Here is a 17,775-nt window from a genome sequence, read left to right on the forward strand (position 1 = left end):
GATTCTCTTTCTACGATCACTAACGCTTCGAAAACTAGAAAGATGTATGGGAATGACATTTGCTATCGACAGCTAACGTGATCAAGATCTGTCATTCCCATACATTTTACTAGTTTTCGAAGCGTTAGCGACCTTCAGATTAAGGTGTAATACTACTATTAGTTTATAATCACGGCCCAATAGTAGGCCATTCAAATAGCCTAATATATGATGATGAGATATTTAGACTAAACATTTCGTACATGCATATATAGCCTGCAGCCGACCGCCTATCTCTTTTAATAATCGTATACCAAACTTGCCACAAGCTCTCAGGCTATAAGAAAATGGCCGACAGTTAAGTCAGTGCTGCGCGTGATTGCGAACGCATGCCCCCGCGCCGGTATTACAACATCGCATAATAAAATAAACGAAACGAAATAAAAAAAAACATTATCTAAACTCCCGAACTCAACAACGAATTCGATATTCGAATAAGTGAAAGTGACAGTTTGTGTTTTTTGTCTGTGGCTTTTTTTTCTTTTTTTCACAACTTGGCGTGCGTTGTTTGCTTTGTTGACCTGAAACAGCTGTCAAAATATTGTCCAGATTACCAAGGTAAGTTCGGCATTTCATCCATATTGGTATTTATTTCTATGATTGTCTAAGTATATTGGATTCAGTTTTAGTTGAAATGATTTTTTTTCTATGTTATATCGTTCAGACAATCAATTAAATGGCTAGTTGTAGCAGAAGGTATACTGGAAAATTGGAAATATTTTTATTTTTGTTAAAACCGGTTTATATCCTACAGAATACTTTTTTTAGTTTTAGACAATTTCGTACTAAGTTAATTATTTGCTAAAAATTATTTTTGTATTTTTAATTAAAAACGTCTTTTTAACTGGTAAGGACCAGTTAAGAAGACGTAAAATTGCATGAATTGCTATTTTTATGTATTTAGTAATTGTAACTCAAATACAACTTAAACGGAATACATTCCAAGCCCACGCTAAATATAATTCTTATTATCACTAATTAAAGTTCTACTTACACAGCGCAGGAGATTTCCCCGAAAGGTACATATAATATAATAAAAGCTATATAAAAATTAACTAAGAATGATAATATTACATTTAGTAATCGTTTTGTTATTAAAATATCTCTTAGATGATAATAAAATCAAGATTTATGTATCCCAATCAAATATATAGTTAATTGCTTCAGCTAAGTAAGTAGGTTTAATGGGTTTCCATTTCTCGAAGATGTTTGTAAGTAAACACTTGTTCTGTGTTTATACATATATTGTATACTAGCGGACGCCCGCGACTTTGTCTGTGTAATATTCAGTTTTTCACAAATCTCGCGGAAACATCGAATTTTCCGAGATAAAACGCAGCAAGGATATCTTTTGCTTAATAACTGAGCCCCCTCTTTATTTAAACAAAATCTGTCCAGTCCAAAGATTAACCTGGACAAAAGGACGGGCAATTCAAAAATAGTAAATTAAAAAAATGCTTGTTTGTGTTTTTGTATCGTGTTGTGTTATCGTGTCGTGTTGTTAAATAATAAAAGTAAATAGATAAATTAGATGAAACATATTAAAAAGAACATAACAACACATTAGAAAAAGAATATTACATTTTTATATAAATATTCTTTTTCTTTTTTATTTATTATGTAGTTATAGTAAGTAAATATAATAATAATAGTATAGTAGGTGAATTTAAACTTGGGAATAAATTTGATTGTTGGTTTTAATATTGTAGGTACTTTAATGTTATATAATTTTTCTTTTTGTTCTTTTTTATATATTTTTTTTTTTAACTAGTTATAAGTTTTAATTTGGTTTTGCTTTAAATATAGGTTTATGTTGCCTGTTTTCGTGGTGGCACTTAGAACTGGGTCCTAGCTGAAAATCAGCGCTGTATGTTCTTTGTTTATGGGGAGCATACAGCAATATGCTGAGCTAGGACCTTTTTGTAGATTATGCCACATATCGCAGGGTATTATTCTAAAATAATTGTGATGTGTGGCATAATGTAGTAATAAATATATTTTCTTTCTTTCTTTCTTTCTTTCAAACAGTCATTACAAATCTTCGTTAATACAAAAATATTATTTAGACTAATAATACGTATGTAGGCGTATATTTAACATAGTTAATGAGTCGGAACTATATTTAACACAATGTGCGAGTACGTACATAATAAATAATACGTATTTGTGTCAAGGAGGTGTTTATGAAACGGGTGTTGTCGTAAACTGTTATTTAACGTTTTTGAACGATTAAAATAAAGCAATCTTAACAATTGAACAGTGCGTGTTGCCAGTGATGACCTATGGTTCCGAGACTTGGTCGCTAACTATGGGCCTCATAAGAAGTCACACAGCGGGCGATGGAACGAGCTATGTTAGTTAGAAGTTAGGTGGACTGACGACATCAAGCGAGTCGCAGGGATTCGCTGGATGCAGGTGGCTCAGTATCGTGATGTTTGGAAGTCCCTACAAAACGCCTATGTCCATCGGCTGATATGATGATGATGATGAATCTTAATAAAATTGTACAAATACAAAGTAACATTAATTGAGTGTATTTGTTTACTAATTTACTATTCCACTTTAATCGTCAGGATATTCGTAAAACGACAATAACCTCGTGCGGGCATCGAACCTAAGATTTCTGAGGATTCCTTAGAAGAGTCACTACAACTAATGACCTAACCCCTCTCATTGTAGGAGGAGATTCGAGCTCTATGACTACTAGTTATGGTAGAGCTGGGCTGCCCGTCATTTCGGTAGTAATACTAACGTACCTACTGGGATAGTTCCAATCTCTGTACACCCAATCAATAATATATAAAGCGTACAGAACACGACAGTGTCGTAGCCGCTCCAAATACAAAATTCAAAAAGTAATACATTCTCGAATCAGTACGACACGAACCTTCGCATCAGTAATTTTCAATATTATTCAAGAAAAATGGCGTCCTATAATTAATTATTTAAAAAACTGTCCACAAAAATTAAAGAAATAAGATTTTTTTTTTTTTATTGGTAATTATTGATTATTATATTAATTTACGTATGTTGTTAGTGTTAAATTTTGAAATACAAATTATGAAAAAAGTTTGTTGCGTTTATCAAGGAGACGCGTGAGGTTTTTTTTTAAATAGGTTTCACTGGCTTCTGTACGTTGCTTGTAAAAACTCACACAGGTTACTCTGTGTTTAGGTACACCTAGGTAATCATACTATATGAAATAAATATTTTTTTATTTTTTGTAGGTTGTTCTTAGTTAAATCTTCATAACAAAATGCAAACTATATGTGTCAAGGGTACAAATAATGTTTTTCGAGAAAGAGAACAATGTTGTAAAATTCGCTACTCTGTATCGTATTGAGGTTTATGGTATACTAACGCACAGCCCTGGCATCGTTCGGGTTAAACAAATATTATTACAATTAGGTATGTTTTATTTATCTTTGTCGTGTAGAAACTGAAAAGGGTGGATTTTCATCGTACTCCTAACAAGTTAGCCCGCTTTCATCTTAGATTGCATCACCACTTACCATCAGGTGAGATTGTAGTCAAAGGCTAACTTGTAAAAAATAAAAAGAAAGAAAGAAAATATGTTTATTCATTTTAAGTGTCACAAACAGTACACCCTATCTTAGATATTATATGACTGTCTGTGACACCAAACAGAAAGGGTTTACAGCTCAGCATTAGCCGTTCATCGCAAAAACTTGGATATCAGTGGATCTTGAATGGAACTTCTAAGATATTTGCTTTTCTTTTAGCAATAAGTGACGGATGTATTATTAACTAGCGGACGCCCGCGACGTCGTCCACGTGAAATTCGTTTTTTTACAAATCCCGCGAGAACCATGGATATTTTCGGGATAGTTATATTAAAGCTTATAATAGTTATGTTGTCCATTTTATTAATTGGTTTAGTCGGTCCTTGAAGATTAGTTATCGGACAAAAATGTAAAAAAGTTAATTTGTGTTTTATTATAGTAAGCACATGAGAAAACATTTTGAAATCACAGACGTACACTTCAATTATATTTGCCTAATATACGTACCATAAAGTACCTATAGGTTGCCTAAAGTCGTACGTAGGTACCTACCCTTACTTCCTCTACCTTCCCTTACTTCCTTTTACTAAGTGTAGAAACCGAAAGGAGTGTGGATTTTCATCCACCTCCTAACAAGTTAGCCCGCTTCTATCTTAGACTGAATAAAAAAAATGTATGTCCTTAACAGTTAAGTATAATGCGTCAAGGATGAGGATTCTATAGCCAATTAAGTGAAATAACTTTAACAATACTTGAGTGCAAAGCCCAAATATGGTAAACAGTTAGTGGCAGGTGGTAGTGTGATGGTAGCAGATGGTGGTAGTGGCCCGGAACGGTGGTAGCCGTCAAACGGTAACTATTGTGCGTCCGTAAGCGATGCTACCGTCCAGGGGCGTGTGAATTATGTTTAACCGACACCGAAAATTGGTGTTCTTATTTGATGCACTTTTTTTTTAATCCGTCTGTTTCAGCTTCCATAATAATTTTAGTAAAATTGTAATTATCTATGGCGTTTTATTTTTTTACCAACCTAAATATAAAATAAAATGCAAATTATCTAAATGTTTTGTTTAACAATCTAAGAGTAGAATACAGAATAGAGAACGATAATAGAAATATATTATATTTAAAATCTATGGTATAGTAAAAATATCGTCGGAAAATTTTCAGTGTGCTTTTTCTTATTGGCTCCAACGAAGTCTGGAAGACGACTTTTCTTTCTCCGCAATCCTTTTATCAGAGGTTGCCTATTAGAGATTGTTTTAGCAATAAGGCCGCCTTTGCATGCAAATTTTTAGTTTCAATTAATTATTTTTCTTATATTTAACTAGCTGACGCTGCGCGGTTTTATCGGCGTGGTTCCCGTTCCCGCAGGAAAACTATAAGAAAATATACAACCTATAGCCTTCCTCGATAAATGGGCTATCTAACACTGAAAGAATTTTTCAAATCGGACCAGTAGTTCCTGAGATTAGCGCGTTCAATCAAACTAACAAACAAACTCTTCAGCTTTATATATTAGTTTAGATTTGTTTATGTGCAATAAAGTAATTCTTCTTCTTTCTTCTCTTTATCGTTGCACTGGGATGATTATTTCCGGATATTTAGATATTTCCGGTTTGGCTGCTATTGGTCAACTAAGTTTTTTACTTTAATTACTAGCTAATAAAATTAATTAATTAATTAAACAAATAAAAAACCCGACTGCATAAATTATACAAAATCTGAAAAGAAAAAAAAAAAACAAGCTCAGTCCAGAAGTGTAGAAAGCAATTAGAAAACAGTATAGCGTCTCACAGTCGTCTTGTTGTTTTTTTTTTTTAATTTTACCTATCTAAGAACACTTGGGTTATTAAGACAAATCTAATGATATCTTAATTACGTAAATCCGTCCAGCTGTTTGGAAGATATGAGGTAAAAAGAATATTACATACATACATACATACAAGATACGCGCGAAAAACATAACCCTTCTTGCAGTCGGGTAAAAAAAGAAATAGTAAAGAAAATGCAAAGTCTCCTGCCTTAGGGTTTATTTGTCATGCTATAGAAAATCCCAAAATCTTGAGTTTCCGCCAATACTCCGCTAATGACACTAGAACTGGCTTTTTAGGTTGTATATACTCGTAGCTAATGACGTAATCGGCAAGGCACCAAGATGCTTATTGGCAATCACTTCCGTTCCGGGTCGCTAGCGGCCAGGAATGGCACCTGCCACTTTACTGTTAAATAATCCGCACTTATTGTAAACGGCACTGCCTGGCCCTTGGTCGCTTCTTTCACGGTCAAACTGTTCTCAACTGTTCAAGTAATTCCTGTTGTAAGTTTGTAAGGCTCTTGCACATTCATGCAATCAATACATATAAATAAAATTGAAGAGTCTGTCTGTGTTTTAAAAATAACTGGGTTTTTTTTTCAGAGATTATACTTACACGTATTTACACGATACTAAAACACAAACAAGCTTTATTATTTTTGTCAGTCTTTCTGTTTGTCATGGCTAATGTTTACGGGTGAAGCGATTTATGTGGAACTAACGGGCGCCCTCGACTTCGTCCGTGTGGAATTTAGTTTTTCACAAATCCCTCGGGAACCATGGATTTTTCCGGGATAAAAAGTAGCCTATGTGTTAATCCATGCTATAATATATCTCAATACCAATTTCAGCTAATTCGGTAAAGTAATCGAGGCGTGAAAGAGTAATAAACATTCATATCATCAAAATCATAAGTTTTCGCAAATATGTTAATCCAGAGTAAAATCCATTTCCATTCCAAATTTTAGCCAAATTGCTTTAATAGTAGCGGTGTTAAAGAGTGACAAATATCCAAACATACATCCAAACATCCATACAAACTTTCGCGTTTATTATATTAGTAGGATTTTCACTAGAAAATAAGGTTATTGAGTAATATACATTAACAATGCCGAAAAGATTTCATGGTTCCCGCAGGATTTGCACGGCTAAATCGATTTGAATATTTTTTTTGTTTGCTCTCAGACAGGAGAAGTCTAGAAAAAGAAAGAATTAGAATAAACCCCAAGGAATACCAAAAATCTCGAAAAACAGGATGTTAGTGAATAGCGTTTGACAGCGTAGTGCTAATTCCTGTTATTTTTATTATTGTCTTTATACCAATTAGCAACGAGACAGGTGTTTTTAGTAGTTTTTTTTTTTAGAAGTATACACCACGTTTTACATAACAAATGGCCTAACCTGTACCTAAACCAAGTACACATCATAACTCTGAGCCTATCCAATTAAATAACAGACGCAAGATAAATGACAGTAAAATCTCCATTACGTTTACGACATACATGTTCGTAAATGCGGTATTACTCACAAAGCGCAGTCAGGGAAGTGGTTTAACACCTTACGTTCGTGTAACGCAACGATTACGTAACGACGGGCCAATAAGGAGATGATTACAGGTGTGGTCGTTAGGTGCGTTTATACGGAGACTTCATTACAGAGAGTGAGATAGTGCGTAATGATTCTTGTAATGATTGTAAAGATAGCCTGATGTGACGACTTTTTCAATCGCCGTTTCTTGCAGTATTGTATGGATGGGAATATATTGACTGTGTGACGTCATTCTTTATCAATAAATGACACATAACCAAGATGGCAGACATTACTAGTTTCCTTAATGCACTCCTACAATATGGGTATCAAATGAAAAGGATTTCTGAGTATAATTTGAAAAGTAAGGTGACGTCACTCTAAATTTAATATGGCGGCTTTCTAAATATTGTGGACACGTAAAAGAGAGTGAGGTGGTGCGTAATGATTCTTGTGAAGTTTGTAATGATAGCCCGTTGCGACGACTTTTCAATCGCCGTTTCTTGCAGTATATTAAGCATGAGAATGTATGGTTAACTGTGTGGCGCCATTGTAAATCAATAAATGACGAAAAACAAAGATGGCGAACATTACGAGCTTTCTTAATACACAACAATCCTACAATATGGGTATCAAATGAAAAGGCTTGCTGAGTATAAAAATAATGTGACATCACTCTAAATTCAATATGGCGGCTTTCTAAATATTGCGGACTACTTTACAGAGAGTGAGATAATGCGTAATGATTGTTGTAAAGATTGTAAAGATAGCCTGATACGACGACTTTTTCAATCGCCCCGTTTTTTGCATACTGCATTAATATTAATCGTAGGTCCTAATCGGGGAAAATCGAATGGGTTTTCCATACCTTTTCTGTAGGATTGATGAATTTCCTTATACTTACTAATAATGCTTGGCTATGTATCTCCTTTCATATGCTAATATCCTCATTTAGCTGTAATATATTTACTAGCGGACGCTCGCGACTCTTTAATCCGACCCTATCGCAAAGTCCGTTCTTAGCGGACGTCAACTAATCTGCCTCCCAAATTTCATCTTTGTACGTCAAGCGGGTTTTTGTCGTCGACTTTTCGCATTTATACATTAAGATATAGACTAGTGCGCTACTTCGAGCGTGTTGAAATATGGCAGAGAGGTACTTTATTCTTAGTAAACGATCATCCAGAAAGGATTTTGCGACATGACCTGATTAAGGAGGTAAAAGGACTATCGCAAGTTCCTCGCAGCCCCTTAATTGAAGGAGCGTATATAATAATAACACGCAATAAATTTACGCGAGTTAAACCGCGGTGCACAGATAGTATAGTAAAAAAACTAATAGTGGTAGCTAGGCGGAAGCCTGCCACCGTGCTGACTTAAGCCAATTTAAGATGTATAAAACAATTACCCGACCTGAGAACCTAATCTAGAATGCCTCCTGTAAAGCAAAGCATTCACTGACGAGAGGTGATTAAAATAATTGTTATATCTTAACTTCCCATCTTTACTATGCACCTCGCCTTGCTCTAGTGGAATGTCAGCTTTAGTTTGTGTTGACATTACGCTGAAGGTCGACCGGTGACTTTTTCTATCTTTTCATCACAAGTTCATTACGTTACATGGAACCGTCTCTTGAGTGTTAATTTATTGCCATAAGATATCCAATTAGATTATTTTAAGGCTGAAGATGTTTATCTTATTGTTTCGATACCATATAAAGCAGCATACTTGTCTATGACGTATCAAAAGTGCTTGTAAACTGAGCCTACTTGAAATAAATATATTTTGAATTTTTTGAATTTAAAGTCAGCATTATTGTCTAGAACTCTTTCTTTGTTTTCATGTGTTATTTATTTTAAGGTACGCAGTTCGAAACTTGGGTTATATCAAGTAAAAACTAAGTTAACCTAGAAAATTGGAGGGAAAAAAGTATAAGTAGTTTTCACTTTCCATAGTTTTTTGAATATAAAGATTTCTTGAATGTTTTGATTTGACGCATGCTTTTAACGAACCTACTAGGATAACCGCAACTTCAGGTACCTGTCTAGATAATATATTTTATAATTGTGTGCTTGAGAAAAAGAAGATAATAAATAAATTAAGCTCTGATCATAGTGGTCAAATAATTACTATCTTAAATAATAAAACCAATAGCAATCAATGGGTAAAGTGTAGGCCAATAACTGAAAGTAAATTAAAGCGATTTAAAAACACAATTATTTCTAAAATTCCAAGTCTTGCATTTGAAAATAATCATCCAGACATGCTCTTTGGTACACTTTTCAAGTCAATAGACAGAGAGTTTAGTAAAATTTTTAACTTTAAACGCATTAATGCTAGCCAAAAATTAAAGTTTAGCGAATGGGCTACTGTAGGCATCTATAAAAGTAGAGATAAATTGTACGAGTTGTACGAGGAAAAACAATATAATCAAACGCGAACTTATTTAGATTATGTAAAAAGTTACTCAAAAATTTTTAAACGTGTTTGTATTCTTGCGAAATCGTTACACATCAAACAGAAAATAATTGAGTCTGAGAACAAGATACAAACCACCTGGAATATAATTAATAGAGAATCAGGAAAAATCAAACCGCGGGATATGAGTTTTGAATTAATTGTCAATGACAAAAAGGTAAACACTGATATCGAGGTTGTTAATGCCTTTGAAGATTTTTCCAGAATGTTCCTATCTTGTTAACTGATTCACTAGATTCGTCTGCTACGGAAGCCCAGAGACTATTAAGAGGCAATGTTAAAGAGTACAACGTTCTTTTTGAATTTCACCACATAACTGTATCAGACATTAAAAAATCTTTCAATTTATTAAAATTAAAAAGAACCGGAGATCTGTGGGGCATGTCAGTGAAAGTAATATCTAATATAATTGATATCATTGCTCCCCACTTAGCTATTATTTTTAATGAATGTGTGGACTTAGGTATTTTTCCGAACCTAATAAAGCATGGCAAATTGATACCACTTTTTAAATCAGGAGACAAATCAGATCTTAATAATTATAGACCGATTACAATATTGCCAACACTTAGCAAGGTCTTTGAAAAAATCATATTAAATCAACTTTTATGTCATTTTAATTTAAATAACTTGTTTCATCCTGAACAGTATGGTTTTACAAAAGGTCGCAATACAACTGATGCAGGGGCTAAACTTTTAAAACATATTTATGAAGCATGGGAAGGTTCTAAGAATGCTATTGGTGTGTTCTGTGATCTGTCCAAGGCGTTCGATTGTGTTGACCATAACACCCTTATACTCAAGTTAAGCCACTATGGCATCAAAAATGTTGCACTCGATCTCATTGCCTCTTATCTCAGTGATAGAACACAGAAGGTATGCATAAATGATATAAGCTAACGTCGGATACGAATGAGACAGCAAACGCATTCAATACATATTTCGCCTCTGTGGGAGGGGGCGCTCGCGACGACAGCGCAAGCGGCCGGCCAGTGACAATATGCAATCACAACGAAAACAGCATGTTCCTGCGCCTAGTCGAACCGCGTGAAATGTATGACATTATACGTAAATTAAAAAATAAAAATAGTTGCGGTATTGACCATATACCACCATCGCTACTAAGAAAATGTGCGAAAGAATTAACACCACCACTATACTTACTAGTTAATCAGTCATTTATCGACGGAATATTTCCTGAACGCTTAAAAAAATCTATCATAAGACCGGTGTATAAAAAGGGCGCCAAAACGGACCCAAGCAACTATCGACCCATAGCTTTACTCCCAGCAACATCAAAGATATTTGAGACAGCTATGTGTAGACGACTAAACTCGTATTGTGAAAAATTTAAAATCTTTGATGAAAGCCAAAACGGCTTCAGAAAGGATCGCAGTACGACGTTGGCTGTCTATAAATTTATACAAGAAGCAATTAACATTTTAAACAGAAAAAATTACGCAATAGGGTTAATGCTAGATATGTCCAAAGCATATGACAAAGTACAATACAGTATTTTACTTAATAAACTATATGGCATAGGAATACGCGGAATACCACACGCGTGGTTTAAATCATATTTAGAAAATCGCGAACAATATGTTGAAATTGAACAATGTGATCAAAAAACGGGACAAATTAACTACACTAGATCAGACGTAATAAAAATGACTAACTCAATACCCCAAGGAAGCGTTCTTGGGTGTATTCTGTTTTTAATTTATATCAATGACTTGCCGAAAATCCTTGACGAATATTGTGTATTATTTGCGGATGACATTTCTTTATTATTATCTTTTTCAAATGACATTAACTTAAATGACAAATTAAATAATCTACTCAATGACATAATTAAATGGATGAATGTTCATAATTTAGAAATAAATTTTAATAAGACGAAAATAATTCAATTCAGACCATATCAAAAAACAGAATTAAACATAAAATTTTCCTATAATGACATAAATATTGAATGTGTTGACAGTTTAACTTTTTTAGGTATAGAAATTGACACTCATTTAAATTGGAAAAATCATATACACAAAACGAAAAATAAATTATCGAAATTTATATATGGACTTAAAGAATTAAAAAGAACCACTGACATGAAAACTGCATTAGCTGCATTTTATGCCTATGGGTACGCGTGGTTAAGGTATGGGGTAATCCTTTGGGGAAATAGCACAAACGCCCAAGATTTGTTTATACTTCAAAAAAAGTGTATACGCATCCTTGTACATATAAGTAAGACTGAATCATGCCAACCGTATTTCAAACAACTAAAAATATTGACCCTGCCCTGCATATATATTTTTGAAATATGTAAATTTGTGAGAAAAAAATTTCATTTTTACGAAAAAGTCGAAAACTCTTATAAACCACGGCGCTTCCGCGAAAAAAACGAAAATAAACTAATTTACCCTCTTTCAAAATTAATACTCCACAGCTACGGCCCATACGCAATGTCAATAAAAATTTACAACAACCTTCCAGACCGTATACGTAATGAGGCGAAAGATATTGCTTTCAAAAATAAATTAAGGGACTTTCTGGTCGAAAAGTGCTATTACACGGTGAATGACTACTTGAATGACAAATAAAAACAAAAAATAAAATCGGTCTCCCTATCACTCACTCGACAAAAGGCTACGCCCAAACTGGGTATCCATAACTTGCATTATGTAATAAAATGTAACTTGTAATTATTATTATTATATTGTATAATGTAATGTATGGTATTGCTTCATATTAAATAAATAAATAAATAAATAAATAAATAAATAAAGTCGCATGGTTCCACTACCATAATGGGCGTCCCACAGGGTTCAATTCTGGGTCCTTTTCTATTTTTAGTGTACATAAACGATTTACCATACCATGTCAGCGGCATATGTGAGATTGTACTGTTTGCTGATGATACATCCTTAATTTTTAAGTCCGACAGAAATAAAGATAACTCTGACGACGTAAACCGTGCCATATCGCATGTGTCGCATTGGTTCACTGCAAATAATCTACTTTTGAATGCCAAGAAAACAAAATGTATTGAGTTTTCATTGCCAAATGTTATAAAACTAGATAAGTCTATAATGATCGATGGTGAAACACTGGAAATGGAGAGTTCCACAGTTTTCCTGGGAGTGACCTTGGATTGTAAACTTCAGTGGGGTGCTCATATAGAAAAACTGTCTGGTAAACTTAGCTCAGCGGCATTTGCCGTGAGAAAAATAAGACAGTTTACTGATGTCGATACAGCTAGGCTTGTTTATTTTGCGTACTTTCACAGCGTAATGTCTTACGGTATTTTATTGTGGGGCAAGGCTGCCGATATACAATCTATATTTGTACTTCAAAAAAGAGCAATTCGAGCAATATATCAATTAAAATCACGCGAGTCCCTTCGTCAAAAGTTTAAAGAAATAGGTATATTAACAGTAGCCTGTCAATATATATATAACAGTATAGTATATGTAAGACAAAATATTAATTTGTACAAAGAGTAAAAAAATCTTTTGTAGGTTTGGGTGTACTCTTCTATAATAAGATCCCCAAGACTGTGATGGACCTGCCAATGCATAGCTTTAAGCAATGTGTTAAAAAACATTTACTTAGTCGAGGGTACTACAACATTGATGAGTTCCTTAATGATAAAGATGCTTGGAGGCCGTTGGATCAGCTTCCACCTTCACACAGGAAGTAAAACTATAAGAAATGTAAACAGTAATTGTTATCAATTGTAAATTATAATACTGTATGACTTTTTCAAAAGAGCAACTGTTGAGTTTCTTGCCGGTATCTTCTCAGCAGGACCTGCCTTCCGAACCGGTGGTAGAATCTTTACAAATAGTCAACTGACGTGTCAAAAGTGCTTGTAAACTGAGCCTACTTGAAATAAATGATTTTTTGATTTTGATTTTGTATAAACTCCTATGCTTAGCTTAGCTTCCAAATGGATGGATAGAAAGATCTCTGACTAGGGATAAGAACATCAATTGTAATATACGTAAATGAAATAGATCTGCTAAAGATATGTACTTATAGGGATGTGTTCTATGAGACTCAGACCTCAGTCCTCAGCGTATATTTAAAGTTTTCGCAAAGAATACTTACCAAAGAGATTTTATATAACAAACTTATTGTCCAAAGTTCCTTCAGATCGTGTCGTACGATGGAAAGGATTTTAATGGTCATGATTTATTTTTATAACATCACCAGTCACCCGAGGCATACTAATTACCACCCTGTTATAATAATTCAAAGCTTTCGCCCAAGGAATTAGACGTGAAAGGACCCTTGTCTATTTACTGACCGTACATCTTTAATGGTACTTCATAATATTTTATTTGTTTATATATTTATTGGACCAGTTCCTCGATGTTGGAATTTCGAGAATGTAGTTGGAATTTCGAAAAAGAGAGAGACTACTTTTAAACGTACTGTTACATTATTTATAAAACGTATAAATTATATCTTACAAAAGAGATATTTTTTTATTTTTATTTTTCTCAAATTACCCCTTGACAACAATCTCGCCTGATGGTAAGTGATGATGCAATTTAAGATGGAAACTAATTTGTTAGGGGGAGGATGAAATCCACCAACTTTTTTGGTTTCTACATGACATCGTACCGGAACGCTAAATCGCAGTTGTGTGCATTTTAAGAAATTAAATATCACGCGTCTCAAACGGTGAAGGAAAACATCGTGAGGAAACCTGCACACCAGAGAATTTTCTTAATTCTCTGCATGTGTGAAGTCTGCCAATCCGCATTGGGCCAGCGTGACTATTGGACTAACCCCTCTTATTCAGAGAGGAGACTCGAGCTTAGCAGTGAGCCAATTATGGGTTGATAACGAACGACTACTATGTGATACCCGACTGAGTGTTAATAAATTCCCAGTAATTAAGTAGTATTAATAATTACCTAGTAGTTTCAAATTAATTACAAAAAATTTAATCAAGTAGTGCAATTTTACTGTGGCTGTAATTTTGCGCCAGTAGTTTGGATGTCCAACACAGAATGTAGCTAGTATACATATTTTGGGACACCTTGTTCTGTTAAAGAACTTTCCATTTTCATCTATAATACTTACCACTATATTAAGAATTTACGTTGACATTTCTACTACTTAGTACAGCTTGACTCTAGGTGTTTAGTAAAGGAATTTTCTTTGTTTTTCTAACAACTCTGTTACGTCAGATTCAATGAATACATAATAACAAGTAACAAACAGTAGGTTATAACGCGTTCATTTGTCAGTCTGCTTCCTCGTTTTTATTATGTTTATTATTAATAGATTATAGCATACAGTAGATATAGGTAATAACAGTAAATGTCTTGGCAATTATTTTTATTACATACGTATAACTGCACTGCACCGGCATCGATTTAGCTTTTAATGATTAGCATTTGTTTATATTTAAAAAAAAAAACAAGGAACTATTGCATAACATACTAGCGAATGCCCTTGACTTCGTCCATTTGGATTTTAGTAAAAAAATATGGAAAGAATTGCTTGTTAATCTGCTAAGCAGATTTGGGGCTTAAGAATCAGAGGGATAAGTTAAACGAAAAAGTTTCAGGACAAGTTTTATTCCAGTCAATCTGTTTATATCTATACTAATCTATACTAATATTATAAAGCTGAAGAGTTTGTTTGTTTGTTTGATTGTTTGATTGAACGCGTTAATCTCAGGAACTACTGGCCCGATTTGAAAAATTCTTTCAGTGTTAGATAGCCCATTTATCGAGGAAGGCTATAGGCTATATATTATCCCCATATTCCTACGGGAACGGGAACCATGTGGGTGAAACCGCGCGGCGTCAGATAGTATTATAATACAAGTAATCTTTTTAACATAAAAATGTAACCGACTTCAAAGACGTATTTCAGTCATTTTGATTTTAACACAAAATTACTCAATGGATTTTCATGAAATTGAAATATGACAAATCTGAAATATACTTTTTCAAACAAAAAAAGAATTTTCAAAATTAGTTACTAAATGACGAAGTTATGAGGTAACAAACATTTAAAAAGAAACATTTGCGTCGAAAAATGTTTTTTTAATGTTTGTTACCTCATTGGCAAAATTGAGAACTTCCTCCTTTTTTAAGTCGGATAATAATAATATTAACAATAATAAATGTAAATCATACTTTTCAAATGTATATCTCTCTTAATGACTTCCTTTGCCTTGTGCCCAGCGTTCGCGTGTTTAGAACCAATTTTCGTATAACCCGCCGTTTCTAACCAATACCCGATACATTTATCTCGAAGAATGCTGCCTACTGCATCACGAACAGCTAAAATTTTAACAATAACTAAGAGTAATCTGTACCCCGTAGTTTCAGCCACCTTTACTTTAAAATATATATTATTTCTGATTCTATATCGGTGTTAGAAAGTGATAGCCCATCTGCCACTCCGGAGGGATTCGAATCCGGTCCGGGACATGCACCTCCAACTTTCCAGTTGTGTGCATTTTAAGAAATTAAATATCAAGTGTCTCAAACGGTGAAGAAAAACATCGTGAGGATTCCTGCATACCAGAAAATTTAATTCTCTGCGTGTGTGAAGTCTGCCAATCCGCATTGGGCCAGCGTGGTGGACTATTGGCCTAACCTCTCATTCTGAGACTCATGCCCAGCAGTGAGACGAATATGGGTTGATAATGATGATGATGATAATGATGATGAAATCGAAACGTGAATCACGTTTCGATTTTTGAAAGCAATTACGTTTATTAGTTGACAGATTCGCAAATAATACAACACCATCACATTACTCGTACTCGTAAATCAGTACAATAAAATCGACAGTGGAAATGAACCGTTAATTTGATGTAAAGAATCGCAATACAATTATAGGTATGCGATACAGTTAGCGGGAGGGCGTTCACCGGAAAGTATAAAAGTAAAAACGGCAAACTCCTACTATTAGTGTAAGAGGTCTGGAAGAATAGGCCGATTGTTGCAATAATAGTAATAGAATACAATTGATGAGTTCTTTAATGATAAAGATGCTTGGAGGCCATTGGATCAGCTTCTACCTACACACATGAAATAAAACTAAAAGAAATTTTAATGATGTTAACAATTGTAAATTATTAAATTATTATATGATTTCTTTTTCAAAAGAGCAACTGTTGAGTTTCTTGTCAGCTCTTCTCAGCTGAACCTGCCTTCCGAACTGGTGATAGAGTCTTTACAAGTAGTCAAATTTGACGTTTCAAAAGTGACTTTTTTTTTTCTTTTTCTTTTAGAAAAGAATATTTGCTACAATTTTTATAATATGACCAATATTCCCATTCTCCAACTAGTCGGGAAAGACTGTACTAGGAGTGGGTACGACTATAGACCAACGGGGCGATGATCGAACCACCACCCCTCGGTGATGAGTCCGACCGCTCTTACCGTTGAGCTATTGAGGCTGTTTATTGTAAAGTAAGCCTACTTGAGATAAATGAATTTTAAATTTGAGAGATAATAGTGATAACATTTTATAAAACTGATTATAGCTATTTATGTCATCAACCTAGGAAGCTTGCCTTCTCGTTAAAAGAGTTTTTTAAAACTCTCACTTTTTCAAGATCTCCGTCATTCTTTCAATAGTTCACTAATGTTTAAGAGTTCCATTTAATTCTCTGCTTCTCGTTCAAGATCTCTGTTTTTCTTGCTAGAATTCGGTTCTGTTTAAGCTTTATGTGCCTGTTACACCAGCAATCCACCTTTCAGACATTACACAAATGCTTGGCGGCAGAAAAAGGTTTTGTTCTCTGTTTAAGCACCGTTTTAGAGATCCTCTCGCTTTATAGAACACGCTCTGATTCAAGAGCTCTATTTAGCTCCAAAGTTCGGACGTTCAAGCCTTTATCTTTTCCTTTTAACACGACTCGAGGAAGACGTATTTTTGAGACTAGACGAGTAAAAACAATTTCAAACAAATAACCAATTAGTAGCTGTTGCTAAAGCTATGATTAACTTATACCTAAAAACGCATAAAACCCGTTCAGTAGATCGTTTTATTAGAATTTGGTTCTTTAAGGATATATATAGGTTTATAATAAGGTTCTTATGTTTTTCCTTAAGTCAAATTAAAAAAAAATTAACCTGTTTCTGCGGACAGAGATAATTTGTCAAAAAATTAAAACTGTTCCATGTATGCATATCTCGATTTGTACCTATATCTACTCTTTTTCATTGACTTTAAACTAGCGGACGCCCGCGACTTCGTCCGCCCTTTATCATCATCATCATCATCAAATCAGCCGATGAACGTCTACTGCAGGACATAAGCCTTTTGTAGGGACTTCCAAACATCGCGATACTGAGCCACCTGCATCCATCGAATCCCTGCGACTCGCTTGATGTCGTCAGTCCACCTGGT

At 34.2% G+C, this 17,775-nt stretch overlaps 1 protein-coding gene across 3 annotated transcripts in view; it reads left to right on the forward strand.

The window, feature by feature from the left end:
- Nucleotides 1-330: 330 nt before the first annotated feature.
- The window catches only part of LOC112052130 (uncharacterized), a 129,667-nt gene continuing 112,222 nt past the window's right edge, over nucleotides 331-17,775 (forward strand). For all 3 annotated transcript variants that reach the window (XM_052885728.1, XM_024091075.2, XM_024091078.2), the window contains exon 1: nucleotides 331-597. The gene's annotated coding sequence lies outside the window, so the exon portion shown is untranslated. The remainder of the gene's footprint in view (nucleotides 598-17,775) is intronic.

Source organism: Bicyclus anynana, chromosome 15, assembly GCF_947172395.1.
Source record: "Bicyclus anynana chromosome 15, ilBicAnyn1.1, whole genome shotgun sequence".
Lineage (NCBI taxonomy): Eukaryota > Metazoa > Arthropoda > Insecta > Lepidoptera > Nymphalidae > Bicyclus > Bicyclus anynana.